The sequence below is a fragment of the Oncorhynchus kisutch genome, linkage group LG24, assembly GCF_002021735.2.
Source record: "Oncorhynchus kisutch isolate 150728-3 linkage group LG24, Okis_V2, whole genome shotgun sequence".
Classification (NCBI taxonomy): Eukaryota; Metazoa; Chordata; class Actinopteri; order Salmoniformes; family Salmonidae; genus Oncorhynchus; species Oncorhynchus kisutch.
Window position 1 is genome coordinate 45,833,092 of NC_034197.2, and position 18,564 is coordinate 45,851,655.

At 46.1% G+C, this 18,564-nt stretch overlaps 1 long non-coding RNA gene across 1 annotated transcript; it reads right to left on the minus strand.

Moving 5' to 3' along the window:
• Positions 1 to 3,527: 3,527 nt before the first annotated feature.
• LOC116357005 (uncharacterized) lies at positions 3,528 to 8,600 on the minus strand. Its single transcript, XR_004205302.1, has 6 exons — positions 8,586 to 8,600; positions 7,293 to 7,715; positions 6,287 to 6,330; positions 5,927 to 5,937; positions 4,021 to 4,035; positions 3,528 to 3,537 (listed from the first exon to the last, which is right to left on the minus strand). It is a non-coding gene; the product is annotated as an uncharacterized LOC116357005 (long non-coding RNA).
• Between the last annotated feature and the right edge of the window lie 9,964 nt (positions 8,601 to 18,564).

Consider the following 18,564-nt stretch of genomic DNA (forward strand, 5'->3'; position numbering starts at 1 on the left):
TGAGGATCTGAGGACGCATGCCAACTATTTTCAGTCTCCTGAGGGAGAACAGGTTTTCTCATACCCTCTTCACGACTGTCTTGGTGTGCTTGCACCATGTTAGTTTGTTGGTGATGTGGACACCAAGGAACTTGAAGCTCTCAACCTGCTCCACTGAAGCCCTGTCGATGATAATGGGGGTGTGCTCGGTCCTCTTTTTCCTGGAGTCCACAATCATCTCCTTTATCTTGTTCACGTTGAGGGAGAGGTTGTTGTCCTGGCACCACAAGGCCAGGTCACTGACCTCCTCCCTATAAGCTGTCTCGTTATTGTCGGTGATCAGGCTGTGACAGGTTGTGTCATCGGCAAATTTAATGATAGTGTTGGAGTTGTGCCTGGCCGTGCAGTCCTGAGTGAAGAAGGAGTACAGGAGGGAACGGAGCACGCACCCCTGAGGGGCCCCTGTGTTGAGGATCAGTGTGGCGGATGTGTTGTTACCTACCCTTACCACCTGGGGGCGGCCCGTCAGGAAGTCCAGGATCCAGTTGCAGAGGGAGGTGTTTAGTCCCAGGGTCCTTAGCTTCGTGATGAGCTTTGAGGGTATTATGATGTTGAACGCACAGCTGTAGTCAATGAATAGCATTCTCACATAGGTGTTCCTTTTGTCCAGGTGGGAATGGGCAGTGTGGAGTGCAATGGAGATTGCCTCATCTGTGGATCTGTATGCAAATTGGAGTGGGTCTCGGGTTTCTGAGACGATGGTGTTGATGTGAGCCATTACCAGCCTTTCAAATCACTTCATGGCTACAGACGTGAGTGCAACGGGTCAGTAGTCATTTAGGCAGGTTACCTTCGGGTTCTTGGGCACAGCGACAATGGTGGTCTGCTTAAAACATGTTGGTATTACAGACTCGGACAGGGAGAGGTTGAAAATGTCAGTGAAGACACTTGCCAGTTGGTCACCGCATGTTCGCAGTACACGTCCTGGTAATCCATCTGGCCCTGCGACCTTGTGAATGTTGATCTTTTTAAAAGGTCTTACTCACATCGGCTGTGGAGGGCGTGATCACATGGTCTTCCGGAACAGCTGAGGCTCTCATGCTTGTTTCAGTGTTAATTGCCTCGAAGCAAGCATAGAAGTAGTTTGGCTCGTCTGGTAGGCTCGTGTCACTGGGCAGCTCTCGGCTGTGCTTTCCTTTGTAATCTGTAATGGTTTACAAGCCCTGCCACATCCAACGAGCATCAGAGCCAGAGTAGTGCGATTCAATCTTAGTCCTGTATTGATGCTTTGTCTGTTTAATGGTTCATTGGAGGGCATTGCAGGACTTCTTATAAGCTTCAGGTTTACAGTTCCGCTCCTTGAAAGCAGCAGTTCTAGCTTTTAGCTCAGTGCGGATGCTGCCTGTAATCCATGGCTTCTGGTTGGGGTATGTACTTACGGTCACTGTGGGGACAACGTCATCGATGCACTTCTTGATGAAGCCAATGACTGATGTAGTGTACTCTTACATATTCCAGTCTGTGCTAGCAAAACAGTCCTGTAGCTTAGCATCTGCTTCCTCTGAACACTTTTTTATTGATCTAGTCACTGGTGCTTTCTTCTTAAATGTTTGCTTGTAAGCAGGAATCAGGATAGAATTACGGTCAGATTTGCCAAATGGAGGGCAAGGGAGAGCTTTGTATGCATCCGTGTGTGTGGAGTATAGGTGGTCCAGAGTTATTTTTCTTCTGGTTGCACATTTAACATGCTGATAGAAATTTGGTAAAACGGATTTAGGTTTCCCTGTATTAAACTCCCCAGCTACTAGGAGCGCTGCCTCTGGGTGAGTGTTTTCTTGTTTGCTTATGGCGGAATACAGCTCATTCAATGCTGTCTTAGTGCCAGCCTCTGACTGTGGTGGTATGTAAACAGCTACAAAGAGTACAAATTAAAACTCTCTTGGTAGGTAGTGTGGGCTACAGCTTATCATGAGATACTCTACCTCAGGCAATCAATAGTTTGAGACTTCCTTAGATATCGTGCACCAGCTGTTGTTTACAAAAATACAAAGACCGCTGCCCCTTGTCTTACCAGATGCCGCTGTTCTATCCTGCCGATACATCATATAACCAACCAGCTGTATGTTGATGTTGTCGTCATTCAGCCACGACTCCGTGAAGCATAAGATGTTACAGTTTTTATTTTCCCGTTGGTAGTTTAATCTTCCGTGTAACTTGTCAATTATTGTCCAAAGATTGCACGTTTGCTCGCAGAATGGAGGGAATTGGGGGTTAATTTCATCGCCTACGAATTCTCAGAAGGCAGCCCGACCTGCGGCCACTCTTTCTCCGTCTCCTCTTCATGCAGATCACGGGGATCAGGGAAGCAGTGTATCCTTCGCGTCGGGCTTGTCAGAGTCGTCAGAGTCGTGAAGGAAAAAGAGGATTCTGCTAGTCCGTGGTGAGTAATCACAGTCCTGATGTCTTGAAGCTATTTTCGGTCATAAAAGACGGTAGCGGGAACATTATGTACAAAACAAGTAAAAAAATAAGTTACAAACAATGCAAATAAACAAATGAAAAACACAAATCGGCTGGGGGCACGTAAAACGTCTACCATCTAATTCCGGCTCCATTTTACACATCTTGCTCCTATCGTCCTATAGGCAGACACTCAAACAGGATGTACCTGTGACTAGAACTATTCAAAGCTGGTCTGACCAATCGGATAATACATTGCCGCTGATGCAGCACGCTTCCAAGGACTGCGGGCTGCCCCTCTCCTTCTTCGTGGCCGACGTGAACGTGTTAACCCTCGTAAGGCTGCTGGCCCAGACGGCATCCTTAACCCCGTCCACAGAGCATGCTCAGACCAGCTGGCTGGTGTATTTACGGACATATTCAATCGCTCCCTATCCCAGTCTGCTGTCTAAATGACTAAAAGACTTCTCAGCTTTTTATTTTGAATACATTTTTTAAGTATTGAGTGTAGATCAGTGACAAAACATCTACTTTTAGGGGGACTGAATAGTTTCTGAAGGCACTGTATTTCCAATAACCACAGATGTTTGAAGCTGGTGTACAAAACAGAAAGTTCACAGACGCCAGAGCCAAACTTAAGGGCAGGAAGCATAAAAAGAGAGCTCATGGAACTGATAGACTTCAATGAGAACCTAAAAAAAAAAATCTGTGAATTTTGTCTGGTTTCCCATAAAGCAACATACTGGACCTTTAAAGTGTGTGTGCCAGTAGATACCACGGTAGAGGCTCAGCCAGAGAGAGCTGGAGAGACAGACATGAAAGAAGGAGGTGGCTGAGCTGGAGAGACAGACATGACAGAAGGAGGTGGCTGAGCTGGAGAGACAGACATGACAGATAGGAGGTGGCTGAGCTGGAGAGACAGACATGACAGATAGGGGGTGGCTGAGTTGAAGAGTCAGCACCGCCTGATAATTATTAGTTGACAGAAGCTCCACCCCAGTACATCTTCGAGCATTCATGTGTGTGTGTGTTGGGGGGGGGGGGGGGGGTTAAGGTAGCAACATAGATAAGCAGCAGCAGGAGCACTACCTTCTTCCTCTCCCTCATCCTCCTCATCCTCCTCTCCTTCCTCCTTCTCCTCTCAAGAGTTATGTTAGTGTATCAGCTAAACAGCAGTACAGAAGCCAGTGCCACACACAGTTGCAAATGAGAACGTGTTCTCAACTAAACTACCTGGTTAAATAAAATAAATAAATAAAACACACACACACAAAAACAGTCTGTGTGTGTGTCTGTCTGTATGTGTATATATGTGTGTGTGTGTATATATGTGTGTGTGTATATATGTATGTGTGTGTATATATGTATGTGTGTGTATATATGTGTGTGTGTGTATATATGTATGTGTGTGTATATATGTATGTGTGTGTATATATGTGTTTGTGTGTGTGTGTGTATCTGCGTTTGTGTCTGTCTGTGTGTGTGTGTGTGTGTATCTGCGTTTGTGTCTGTCTGTGTGTGTGTGTGTGTGTGTGTGTGTGTGTGTGTGTGTGCGCGTGTGTGGTTGTATTCATTTCTTACCTTCAACCTCCTCCTCTGGAACAGACAAGACAGAGAGAAATATTAAATGAGAACACACACAGAAACACACAGACACACACACAGAAACATACAGACACACACAGAAACACAAAGCAAGATGGCACCGACAGAGCGGGTCGCCTCGCTTCTAGTCCTTAGGAAACTATCTAGTATTTTTTTAATGTATTATTTCTTACATTGTTAGCCCAGAAAACCTGAAGGCAGGAAGGCAGGAAGAACTATTGGAAATCAGAGCGTCATCAATTTATCAGCACTACGACCAGGAATATGACTTTCCCGAATCCTTTGTTCAAACCATGCAATTTGATTAATCAGCTGTGTTCGCTCTGAGAAAAGTGTAACACCAACCAGGCCCTCAAGGACTGGAGTTGCCTACCCCTGGTCTAGGCCCACCCCTGGTCTAGACCCATCCCTGGTCTAGGGTTAGGGTCTAGGCCCACCCTGGTCTAGGCCCACCCCTGGTCTAGACCCACCCCTGGTCTAGGGTTAGGGTTAGGGTCTAGGCCCACCCCTGGTCTAGGGTTAGGGTCTAGGCCCACCCCTGGTCTAGGGTTAGGGACCCTTGGTCTCAACCCCTCCTTGTGCGATTGGGTCCTGGACTTCCTGACGGGCCGCCCCCAGGTGATGAAGTTAGGAAACAACATCTCCACTTTACTGATTCTCAACACTGGGGCCCCACAAGGGTGCATGCTCAGCCCTATCCTGTACTCCCCGTTCACCCATGGCTGCGTGCCATGCACACCTCCAACTCAATCATCAAGTTTGCAGACGACACAACAGTAGTAGGCTTGGTCACCAACAACGACGAGACAGCCAATATGAAGGAGGTGAGGGCACTCAGAGTGTGGTGTCAGGAAAATAACCTCTCACTCAACATCAACAAAACAAAGGAAATAATCATGGAAACAGCAGTGGGTGCTGTGGAAAGTTTCAAGTTCCTCGGCGTACAAACTGAAATGACTGAAACTGAAATGGTCCACACAGACAGCGTGGTGAAGAAGGCGCAGCAGCGCCTCCCCATACTCAGGAGGATGAAGAAATGTGGCTTGTCACCTAATACCCTCACAAACTTCTACAGATGCACATTTTTGAGCGTCTTGTCGGCTGTATCACCGCCTGGTATGGAAACTGCACCGCCCACAACCGTAGGGCTCTCCAGAGGGTAGTGCGGTCTGCACAACGCATCACTGGGGGGCAAACTATCTGCCCTCCGGGACACCTACAGCACCCGATGTCACAGGAAGGCCAAAAAGATCATCCCCTGAGCCACTGCCTGTTCACCTCATCACCATGCAGAAGGCGAGGTCAGTAAAGCTGAGACCGAGAGACTGAAAAAATGGCTTCTATCTCAAGGCCATCAGACTGTTAAACAGCCACCACTAAGACAGAGAGGCTGCTGTCTACATACAGACTTGAGGTCATGGGCCACTCTAACATAATGGATCACTCGTCACTTTATCAATGCCACTTTAATAATGATGTTTACATATTTGCATTACTCATCTCATATGTATGTACTGTATTTTACCCCATCTATTGCATCTCGTCTATGCCGGTCAGTCACGGCCCATCCATATATTTATATGTACATATTTTTTTCCATCCCTTTACTTAGATGTGTGTGTATTAGGTAGTTGTTGTGGAACTGTTAGATTACATGTTAGATATTGCTGCATTGTCGGAACTAGAAGCACAAGCATTTCGCTACAGTCACATTATCATCTGCTAACCATGTGGATGTGACCAATAACATTACACTTTGATATGATTTGATTTGGCACAGACACACAGACACACACAAATCAAAATCAAATCAAATGTATTTATATAGCCCTTCGTACAAGCACACACACACATAAAACACGTACAAACACACAGAACTTACCATTCTGCTCCCTGTGGATGAATAAGAAATTATAAATCACAGAAAACAACAGGCATTAGAAACAGAAATTCAACAAAATATATAAGTAAGTGAAATGTGAGACTTTATAGGTAGGGATAGGGTTGATAATATGATACTACATATATACAGGTTAGTATATCTGGTTGATAATGTGATATAGAAGGGATGACCACGTGTTCTCTTGATAAGTGTGTGAATTTGACAATTTTCCTGTCCTGCTACACATCGAAATGCTAAAGTTAAGTACAGATACCCTTAAAAAATAATTAAGTCGTACTTCAAAGTATTTTTACTTCGTGGCTTTACACCATTGTACACATATAATGAATAAAGACTTACTCAAACTCTTCAACCTCTTCATTGTCTGACATGGTTGCTCTGGTCTAGAGAAAACAATACACACAAACACATATATATACACATATACACATATACACATATACACATATACACATATACACATATACACATATACACATATATATACAGTCCATTACCATATCAATACCTATTCATGGGTTTCACGGTCACATTGTTATGAACCAACCTTTTAGGTTCCTCCACTTATTCTAAAAAGGTCTTAATGATGATTTTGTCCAAATTACAATACAGTGTCTTGTAAATAAAATGCTAACATAGGCAAATCATTAGTTGAAACAACTTTGTTATCATTATAAATGTCGCCAGATTCACTTTAGACAGAAAACAATGTTGTCATTAGCTAGCTAACCCTAACCCTAATAGAAAGTTAAGCTATGAGGTGAAGTGACATAAAAACCCATGAATATACATTTTTACACAACCATATATATTCTGTATTACATTATGTTACATACATGAATATACATCGATACATGTTCTATATTACATACATGAATATACATCTATACATGTTCTATATTACATTATATTACATACATGAATATACATCTATACATGTTCTATATTACATACATGAATATACAGCTATACATGTTCTATATCACATTATATTACATACATGAATATACATCTATACATGTTCTATATTACATACATGAATATACATCTAAACATTTTCTATATTACATTATATTACATACATGAATATACATCTATACATGTTCTATATTACATTATATTACATACATGAATATACATCTATACATGTTCTATATTACATACATGAATATACATCGATACATGTTCTATATTACATACATGAATATACATCTATACATGTTCTATATTACATTATATTACATACATGAATATACAGCTATGGGTGGAAAGGTATATCTTTGTAGAAAGGTTTATCTTTGTAGAAAGGTATATCTTTGTAGAAAGGTACAGCGGTCAGACATACCTGACAGATGGAGAGAAGAACTGACTTCAGTTAGAAGTATTTTCCACTGATCAACAGAAACGTGACAATAGGAGAAAGAGAGAGAGAGAGGGAGAGAGAGAGAAGGAGAAGGAGAGAATGGAGGAGGTGTGGGACCCTACAGTGTGTATTAATATCCAGAGATAACAGCCTGAACACTCTGATAGGGTGAGGGTATTCTCTTATCATCCATCCCTAAAAAGGACTCTTCTGGAGGCAGACCTGTCACACACACACACACACACACACACACACACACACACACACACACACACACACACACACACACACACACACTTAAAAGGAAGCGATGCCCACACATGCCACCACAAAGCACTCACCTTCAGAGATTAACCTAGGAATGAGTCCTCTCAGCCAGCTGGTTCTGGGGTTCACAAACACAGACTCCACAGAGCCCCAGGCCAGCAACAAAATTAGACCCAACCAAATTACAAGAAAGCAAAAAGATAACTATTTGACACACTGGAAAGAATCAACAAAAAAACAGAGCAAATTGGAACGCAATCTGGCCCTAAACAGAGAGTACACAGTGGCAGAATACCTGACCGCTGTCACTGACCCAAAATTAAGAAAAGCTTTGAGTATGTATAGACTCAGTCAGCATAGCCTTGCTATCGAGAGAGGTCTCCTTAGGCAGACCTGGCTCTCAAGAGAAGGCAGTATATGTGCCCACTGTACACACAATGAGGTGGAAACTGAGCTTCACTTCCTAACCTCCTGCCAAATAATGACCATATTAGAGACACATATTTCCCACAGATCACACAGACCCATAAAGAATTTGAAAAGAAATCCAGCACTGATAAACTCCCATATGTGTTACCACAGTGTGCAATCACAGCAGCAAGATTTGTGGTCCGTTGCCATGAGAAAAGGGCAACCAGTGGAGCACAAACAACATTGTAAATACAACCTATATTTATCTGTTCATACTACAACTATTTGCACATTGCTAAAACACTGCACATAGCTGATAATATAACACTTGAAATGTCTTTCTTTTTTAAACCTTTTTGAGTGCAATGTTTCCTGTTAATTTCTATTGTTTTTTTTATGTTACGTTTGTTTCTTCTCAATTTTGTTCATTGTTTATTTGACTAAATATATGTTTCCCGTGCCGATAAATCCCAATTGAATTGGGAGAGAAAGAGAGAGAGAGATAGAGAATAAGAATGGACAACAACAACTCCCAGCATAGTTTCCATATTCTAATCCAATCTAAACTTCCATACATTAACATGTTGGAGGACTTACTTGAATTTAGGTTTGGCCTCCTCTGTAGAGAGAGAGAGAGAGAGAGAGAGAGAGAGAGAGAGAGAGAGAGAGAGAGAGAGAGAGAGAGAGAGAGAGAGAGAGAGAGAGAGAGAGAGAGAGAGAGAGAGAGAGAGAGAGAGAGAGAGAGAGCAAGCGAGAGAAAGGAGAGAGAGAAAGAGGGAGAGCGAGAGAGAGAGAGAGAGCAAGCGAGAGAAAGGAGAGAGAGAAAGAGGGAGCAAGCGAGAGAAAGGAGAGAGAAAGAGGGAGCAAGCGAGAGAAAGGAGAGAGAGAAAGAGGGAGAGCGAGAGAAAGAGGGAGAGCGAGAGAAAGGAGAGAGAGAAAGAGAAAGGAGAGAGAGAAAGAGAGAGAAAGAGAGAGAGAGAGAGAGAAAGGAGAGAGAGAAAGAGAGAGAGAAAGGAGAGAGAGAGAAAGAGAGAGAGAGAGAAAGAGAGAGAGAGCAAGCGAGAGAAAGGAGAGAGAGAGAGAGAGAGCAAGCGAGAGAAAGGAGAGAGAGAGAAAGCGAGAGAAAGGAGAGAGAGAGAGAGAGAGAGAGCAAGCGAGAGAAAGGAGAGAGAGAGAAAGCGAGAGAAAGGAGAGAGAGAGAGAGAGAGAGCAAGCGAGAGAAAGGAGAGAGAGAAAGAGGGAGAGGGAGAGAAAGGAGAGAGAGAAAGAGAGAGAAAGAGAGAGAGAGAGAGAGAAAGGAGAGAGAGAAAGAGAGAGAGAAAGAGAGAGAGAGAGAAAGAGAGAGAGAGAGAGAGAGAGCAAGCGAGAGAAAGGAGAGAGAGAGAGAGAGAGCAAGCGAGAGAAAGGAGAGAGAGAGAAAGCGAGAGAAAGGAGAGAGAGAGAGAGAGAGAGCAAGCGAGAGAAAGGAGAGAGAGAGAAAGCGAGAGAAAGGAGAGAGAGAGAGAGAGAGAGCAAGCGAGAGAAAGGAGAGAGAGAAAGAGGGAGAGGGAGAGAGAGAGAGAATGGAGGAGGTGTGGGACCCTACAGTGTGTATTAATATCCAGAGATAACAGCCTGAACCCTCTGATAAGGTGAGGGTATTCTCTTATCATCCATCCCTAAAAAGGACTCTTCTGGAGGCAGACCTGTCCCTGACACACACACACACACACACACACACACACACACACACACACACACACACACTAACAGAAGACAGTCATGCCATACTTGTAAGCCCCTACTCCAAGGCAACGTTTTTAGGAACGTTGTATCTGCTGTCATGTTTCTGTTGGGTTTGGCTGGGATTCATCCGTTTACCTGATTTAGGCACCGCGGCTTAGACAATTTCCAAAGTAGCTAACATATTCATTGTATACCCTGAACATAACCTGAGATTGGATTGAATCCTGTGAATCCCAGCCATAGTCTATTGTCCGGAGCTGTTGTCTGGGGTTGTAGTAGCTAGGAGGAAGGAATGGCCAGCCGTTGAGAAATGCTTATTGAAATTTTCGATTATCATGGATTTATCGGTGGTGACCATGTTACCTAGCCTCAGTGCAGTGGGCAGCTGGGAGGTGGTGCTCTTGTTCTCCCAAAACTTTTTGGAGTTAGAGCTACAGGATGCAAATTTCTGCTTGAAAAAGCTAGCCTTTGCTTTCCTGACTGACTGCGTGTATTGGTTCCTGACTTCCCTGAAGTTGCATATCGCGGGGACTATTCGATGCTATTGCAGTCCGCCACAGGATGTTTTTGTGCTGGTCAAGGGCAGTCAGGTCTGGAGTGAACCAAGGGCTATATCTATTCTTAGTTCTACATTTTTTGAAAGGGGCATGCTTATCTAAGATGGTGAGGAAATTACTTTTAAAGAACGACCAGGCATCCTCGGCTGACGGGATGAGGTCAATATCCTTCAGGATACCCGTGCCAGGTCGATTAGAAAGGCCTGCTCGCAGAAGTGTTTTAGGGAGCGTTTGACAGTGATGAGGGGTGGTCATTTGACCGCGAACCCATAGCAGATACAGGCAATGAGGCAGTGATCGCTGAGATCCTGATTGAAAACAGCGGAGGTATATTTGGAGGGCAAGTTGGTCAGGATAATTTCTATGAGGGTACCCATGTTTACGGATTTAGGGTTGTACCTGGTGGGTTCCTTGATGATTTGTGTGAGATTGAAGGCATCTAGCTTAGATTGTAGGACTGCCGGGGTGTTAAGCATATCCCAGTTTAGGTCACCTAACAGAACGAACTCGGAACCTAGGTGGGGGGTGATCAATTCACATATGGTGTCCAGGGCACAGCTGGGAGTGGAGGGGGGTCAATAGCAGGCGGCAACAGTGAGAGACTTATTTCTGGAGAGATTCATTTTTAAAATTAGAAGCTCGAACTGTTTGAGCATAGACCTGGAAAGTATGACAGAACTTTGCAAGCTCTCTCTGCAGAGGATTGCAACTCTTCCCCCTTTGGCAGTTCTATCTTGACGGAAAATGTTGTAGTTGGGTATGGAAATCTCCACATTTTTGGTGGCCTTCCTAAGCCAGGATTCAGAGACAGCAAGGACATCAGGGTTGGCAGAGTGTGCTAAAGCAGTGAGTAAAACAAACTTAGGGAGGAGACATCTGATGTTAACATGCATGAAACCAAGGCTTTTTTGATCACATGAGTTAACAAATGAGGGTGCCTGGGGACACGCAGGGCCTGGGTTTACAACAATGGGTAAGACAACAACAGCTAATCAGCTAAAACAACAACAGGTAAAACGGCGATGAATGGGCAGAGAGGTTCGGTTAACTACACACAGAGCCTGAGTTCGCGGCTGGGGCCGACAGATAAACAAGAAATAAACAGAATGGAGTACCGTGATTAATGGACAGTCCAGCAGGCATCAGCTATGTAGCCAAGTGATCATAGGGTCCAGGAGGCAGCAATAGATGGAACAGGGAAGCCGCGGAGTAGCAGGCGTTTAAAGTTAGTAGCCCGGGGATAGTAGAAGCGTCTGCACCGACATCCGACGGAGGCCGGTTCAAGGCACATCAGATGGAGTATTCGTCGGCAGACCAGTTGTAGTGGTGCGGCGGGGCACCGTGTCGACAAAGAATCCAAGCCAGATGGCAAAAGAGATATTGTAGTTGTAGTAATTTAGCCACTATAGCCACTTGGTAGCAGCGGTGATCCGGTGCCAAGGTCCAGAGCTTACGTTAAGGATCCGGTGGAGTAGTGGATTCTAGCCGTGTTTGGGTGGAGTCCAGGTGAACAACTGAGTAGGCCGGGAGGTGGGCCTCAGGGATAGCGTCGGTGCTGGGTAACTCGGTGGGTGCTAGCTAGCTAGCGTTGAAGATCAGGAGCAATGGATCTAGAGTTTATGGCAGGAATCCAACGTTGTAGTGGAGAAACAGTCCGATACTGGTAGGCTGGCGAGTATTATCCAGGCTAAAAAAAAGGCCTGATATCTGTGCAGAAGGTAAAGGCCGCTAGCAGTGGCTAACAATGATGAAATAGCTTGTAGCTAATTAGCTGGTTAGCTTCTGATGGCTAGGTGGTTCTGGCCATAAGGTCTAAAAATAAAAAAATAATAGCGGTTCCGTCTCACATTGGGTGAGTGTCACACCCTGACCATAGAGAGCCCTTAGTTCTCCATGGTGTAGTAGGTCAGGGCATGACTAGGGGGTGATCTAGTATCGATATTTCTATGTGGGTGCTAATATGGTTCCCAATTAGAGGCAGCTGTTTATCGTTGCCTCTGATTGGGGATCATATTTAGGTAGGTTGTTTCCCCACCTGCATTTGTGGGATATTATTTTGTGTTTTGTGCATGTGCACCACGTCGTCACGTTTCGTTGTTAGTTTATTTGATTTATTGTTTTGTTTTGCTAAGTTTCACTTCATAATAAATATGTGGAAATCAACATCCACTGCGCCTTGGTCCGTCTCTCCTCATGTTCGTGACAGAATATCCCACCAACAAAGGACCAAGCAGCGTGAACATGAGATGAGGAAGTTTTGGACTTGGGAGGACATGAAAGGATGCGAAACCCTTCCTTGGCAGCAGACGGAAGGAAGAAATGGAGGACAGTGATTACGCCAGGGTTCGCATCCACAGAAAGCCCAAGGACAACCCCAATATTATTTTGGGGAGGGGCATGAGGGGTGGTCGGCGGATTTAGCGTTCTAGCAGAGGAGAGTGCCAGAGCCTGTGTGTGAGTCGATAGAGGAATTTAATGAGAGACACCGGACAGGGGTTCTGGCAAGGAATATGCTGCAGCGCTGGCACGCTGAAGAGCGCCTTCTCAGCCCGGTACCATCTGTGCCAGCTCCACGCACCAGGCAACCAGTGCACCGCCCCAGCCCGGTACGTCCTGTGCCTGCTCCCTGCACTCGCCCTGAAGAGCCAGAGACTGTCAGGGAGGCAATGGGGAAGTTGGGAGAGAGAGAGATGAGAGAGATGTTGTGCAAGTGTGTTCTGCTCAACATCCGACCAGAGGATCTGGTTAGCAGTCTGGTGCAACTTGGGCTGGCTCCACGCTTCTTGCCTCCAGAGCGCCTCCCCAGTCCGGTGCGTCCTGTGTCTCCTCCTCGCACTCGCCCTGAAGTACGTGTCCCCAGTCCAGTACCACCTGTGCCGGCTCCACGCACCAGGCCTCCAGTGCACCTCCTCAGTCCGGTACGTCCTGTACCTGCTCCACGCATTAGGCCTCCAGTGCGCATTCACAGTCCAGAGATTCCGGTGACGGTTCATAGTCCAGAGCTTGTGGCGACGGTTCCCATTCCAGAGCTTCCGGCGACAATTCCCAGTCCAGAGCTTCCGGCGACAATTCCCATTTCGGAACCTCCTGCGACGGTCCACAGCCCGGAACCTCCTGCGACGGTCCACAGCCCGGAACCTCCTGCGACGGTCCACAGCCCGGAACCTCCAGCGACGGTCCACAGCCCGGAACCTCCAGCGACGGTCCACAGCCCGGAACCTCCCGCGACGGTCCACAGCCCGGAACCTCCCGCGACGGTCCACAGCCCGGAACCTCCCGCGACGGTCCACAGCCCGGAACCTCCCGCGACGGTCCACAGCCCGGAACCTCCCGCGACGGTCCACAGCCCGGAACCTCCCGCGACGGTCCACAGTCCAGGAACCTCCCGCGACGGTCCACAGTCCAGAACCTCCTGCGACGGTCCACAGTCCAGAACCTCCTGCGACGGTCCACAGTCCGGAACCTCCCGCGACGGTCCACAGTCCGGAACCTCCCGCGACGGTCCACAGTCCAGAACCCCCTGCGACGGTCCACAGTCCAGAACCCCCTGCGACGGTCCACAGTCCAGAACCTCCTGCGACGGTCCACAGTCCAGAACCTCCTGCGACGGTCCACAGTCCAGAACCTCCTGTGACGGTGCACAGTCCAGAACCTCCTGCGACGGTCCACAGTCCAGAACCTCCTGCGACGGTCCACAGTCCAGAACCTCCTGCGACGGTCCACAGTCCCTATCCAGGGCAGGAGCTCTCCTCTGCGCCGATGCCCAGTCCAGGCATGGTGCCCAGTCCAGCTCCATGGCAGGAGCTTCCCTCTGCGCCTGTTGCCAGTCCAGGCACGGTGTCCTGTCCCACTCCAAGGCCGGAGCCTTCCTCTGTGCCTGTGCCCAGTCCAGGCACGGCGTTAAGCCGGCGCCATGGCCGGATCCGGGGTCTGGGCGGGGGGCTACGACCTGCACCGGAGCCGCCATCGACACTAATCACCCCCCCTTGGCCACTCCAATACCTTGACTTTGTTTTCTTAAAGCCATTTTGCCACAACTTTGGAAGTATGCTTGGGGTCATTGTCCATTTGGAAGACCCATTTGCGACCAAGTCTTTAGATGTCTTTAGATGTTGCTTCAATATATCCACATAATTTTCCTACCTCATGATGCCATCCATTTTGTGAAGTGCACCAGTCCCTCCTGCAGCGAAGCACCCCACACAACATGATGCTACCACCCCCGTGCTTCACGGTTGGGATGGTGTTCTCGGCTTGCAAGCCTCCCCCTGATGACAGATTGAGTGTGTTTATTAGTGATGACAGAGTGAGTGTGTTTATTAGTGATGACAGAGTGAGTGTGTTTGTGCATCTTTATCCCCATAACCCTAAATCTAACAATATCCCCTACCATACAAATCACTGACCATTTCAAATCCAACCACACCTTCTCCACTATGCAATCCGGTTTCTGATAACGGGTGCACCTCAGCCATGCTCAAGTTACTAACCGATATCATAACCGCCATCGATAAAAGACAGTACTGTGCAGCTGTCTTCATCGACCTGGGCAAGACTTTCGACTCTGTCAATCACTGTATCATTATCGGCAGACTCAACAGCCTTGGTTTCTCAAATGACTGCCTCGCCTGGTTCACCAACTACTTCTCAAACAGAGTTCATTGTGTCAAATCTCAGGGCCTGTTGTCCGGACCTCTGGCAGTCTCTATGGGGGTACCACAGGGTTCAATTCTCAGGCCGACTCTTTTCTCTGTATATATCGATGATGTTGCTCTTTCTGCGGGTGATTCCCTGATCCACATCTACGCAGATGACACCATTCTGTATACATCTGGCTCTTCATTGGACACTGTGTTAATTAAAACCTCTTAAGGATCAGACCCTTGTGTTCATTTTTCACCTAACATGACATATCCAAATACTACAGGGTGTAGACTAGTCTATGGTTAGTATCTTAATTTACAGACTGTAGACTAGTCTATGGTTAGTAATACAGGCTGTAAACTAGTCTATGGTTAGTAAAACAGGCTGAAAACTAGTCTATGGTTAATAATAGTGCTAGCTAGTCTATGGTTAGTAAAACAGGCTGTAGACTAGTCTATGGTTAGTAAAACAGACTGTAGACTAGTCTATGGTTAGTAATACAGACTGTAAACTAGTCTATGGTTAGTAAAACAGACTGTAGACTAGTCTATGGTTAGTAATACAGACTGTAGACTAGTCTATGGTTAGTAATACAGACTGTAAACTAGTCTATGGTTAGTAAAACAGACTGTAGACTAGTCTATGGTTAGTAAAACAGACTGTAGACTAGTCTATGGTTAGTAATACAGACTGTAGACTAGTCTATGGTTAGTAATACAGACTGTAGACTAGTCTATGGTTAGTAAAACAGACTGTAGACTAGTCTATGGTTAGTAATACAGACTGTAGACTAGTCTATGGTTAGTAATACAGACTGTAGACTAGTCTATGGTTAGTAATACAGACTGTAGACTAGTCTATGGTTAGTAATACAGACTGTAGACTAGTCTATGGTTAGTAAAACTGAATTGTTGGTTAGTGGCTTGTAAGAAAGCATTTCACTGTCGGTTCTACACATGTTGTATTTGACACATATGACAAATAAAATTTGATTTGATTCGATTTTTGAATTCTCCTAACCTGCCACGAAAATGATATATTTTTCTTATCCAAACCTGCTACTTTAACTCTCATAACCTGCTACGTAAATTTGATTAACATGCAATGTAAACACTAAGCTGGCCCGCGGTGGACCTGGCTATGGACGATCTAACCACTAATGGAGCGCTGACATTACACCATCACTGTTGATCCCCCCCACTGACGTTACACCATCACTGTTGATCCCCCACTGACGTTACACCATCACTGTTGATCCCCCACTGACGTTACACCATCACTGTTGATCCCCCACTGACGTTACACCATCACTGTTGATCCACCCACTGACATTACACCATCACTGTTGATCCCCCACTGATGTTACACCATCACTGTTGATCCCCCACTGATGTTACACCATCACTGTTGATCCACCACTGACGTTACACCATCACTGTTGATCCACCCACTGACGTTACACCATCACGGTTGATCCACCACTGACGTTACACCATCACTGTTGATCCACCCACTGACGTTACACCATCACTGTTGATCCACCCACTGACGTTACACCATCACTGTTGCTCCACCCACTGACGTTACACCATCACTGTTGCTCCACCCACTGACGTTACACCATCACTGTCGATCCACCCACTGACGTTACACCATCACTGTCGATCCACCCACTGACGTTACACCATCACTGTTGATCCACCCACTGACGTTACACCATCACTGTTGATCCACCCACTGACTTTACACCATCACTGTTGATCCACCCACTGACTTTACACCATCACTGTTGATCCCCCACTGACGTTACACCATCACTGTTGATCCACCCACTGATGTTACACCATCACTGTTGATCCACCCACTGACATTACACCATCACTGTTGATCCACCCACTGACATTTCATCATCACTGTTGATCCACCCACTGACGTTACACCATCACTGTTGATCTACCCACTGACGTTACACCATCACTGTTGATCCACCACTGACTGTAACGGCAGATTTCCTCTTCGTCTGAAGAGGAGTAAGGATCGGACCAAGATGCAGCGTGGTAAGTGTTCATGACGACTTATTAAAAACGAACTGAGCACTGAAATACAAAACAATAAACGATGTGAGTGAAACGAAAACCGAAACAGTACCGTGTGGCGACAAACACTCACACGGAAACAAACACCCACAAACCAACAGTGAAACCCAGGCTACCTAAGTATGATTCTCAATCAGAGACAACTAACGACACCTGCCTCTGATTGAGAACCATACTAGGCTGAACACAAAAACCAACATAGAAAAACAAACATAGACTGCCCAACCCAACTCACGCCCTGACCATACTAAATAAAGACAAAACAAAGGAAATAAAGGTCAGAACGTGACACTGACATTACACCAACACTGTTGATCCACCCACTGATAATTAGCATCACATGTGGTCCACCCGCTCCTTTCGCAATGCCCCCTTTCAGACACACTCCAAGTATGCTGTTTTCCCATACTTGGCCATCGGGAGTTCCATTGGAATATGTGGATGGCGTCATCGCTATCCAGTTCGTGACTTGGACTGAATTAGGTTCCGGTACTCATTTTGTGTGCCTGTACTGTTTATATTTAGGAGCAGGAGCACCACAATACCTTGGAGCTGATATTCTATAAGAGGAATAAGAGCTCAAGCAGCAGAACATTTGAGGTGCAGGAATTCAACTCCTGGCCAAGTCACGAACTGGCTAAATGGCACAACCGGTTACATGGCGTCCCTTGAAATGGCAAGGAATGGAAGGAAAAAGAGAGGCAGAGGAGGTCTAAGAGAGATAGGGAGGAAGAGGAGGTCTAAGAGAGAGAGGGAGGAAGAGGGTGAGCTTGAGTCTGTTAAAAATGGTGAACAAAGGGAGATGGTTTGTTAAAGAAGAATGGTAGAAAGTGTAAGCAGAGTGAGCTGTACGCCGGATCGAAGATAGGAGGAGAAAATGGAAGTGAATGTATTGGAGGTGGTATGTGTGGTGAAGGTCTCGGGGCCCGAGGCTTACACCAAGGGTCAGGATAAAGATGAGTCTGTGACAATAGGAGTGAAATTTTGGAAAAAGAAAAAAGTGGACCCCTGCCTTTTGGCTGACATATTTGTGGGTTCAGGGTGGGTGAAAACAGTTATTAGGTGCTGTGGCATCAATGAGGGCAACCAGAAGTGATCTTTTTTGTTAATTGTGGTCAGGGGGAGCAGGTGCTCCGTGTTAAATGAATGAGGACAAGAGAGGTGAATTGTTTTGCTCTCAAGAAAAGGGCACCATTGAGAGGTTATTTATTTTACCAAGTAAGTTGACTGAGAACACATTATCATTTACAGCAACAACCTGGGGAATAGCTACAGGGGAGAAGGATGAATGAGCCAATTATAAACTGGGGATGGTTAGGCGACCATGATGGTATGTGGGGCAGATTGGGAATTTAGCCAGGACACCGGGGTTAACACCCCTACTCTTACAATAAGTGCCATGGGATCTTTAGTGACCACAGGGAGTCAGGACACCCATTTAACATCCCATCCAAAAGACAGCACCCTACACTGGGCAATGTTCCCAATCACTGCCCTTGGGTATTGAGATATATTTTTAGACCAGAAGAAAGGGTGCCTCCTACTGGCCCCCCA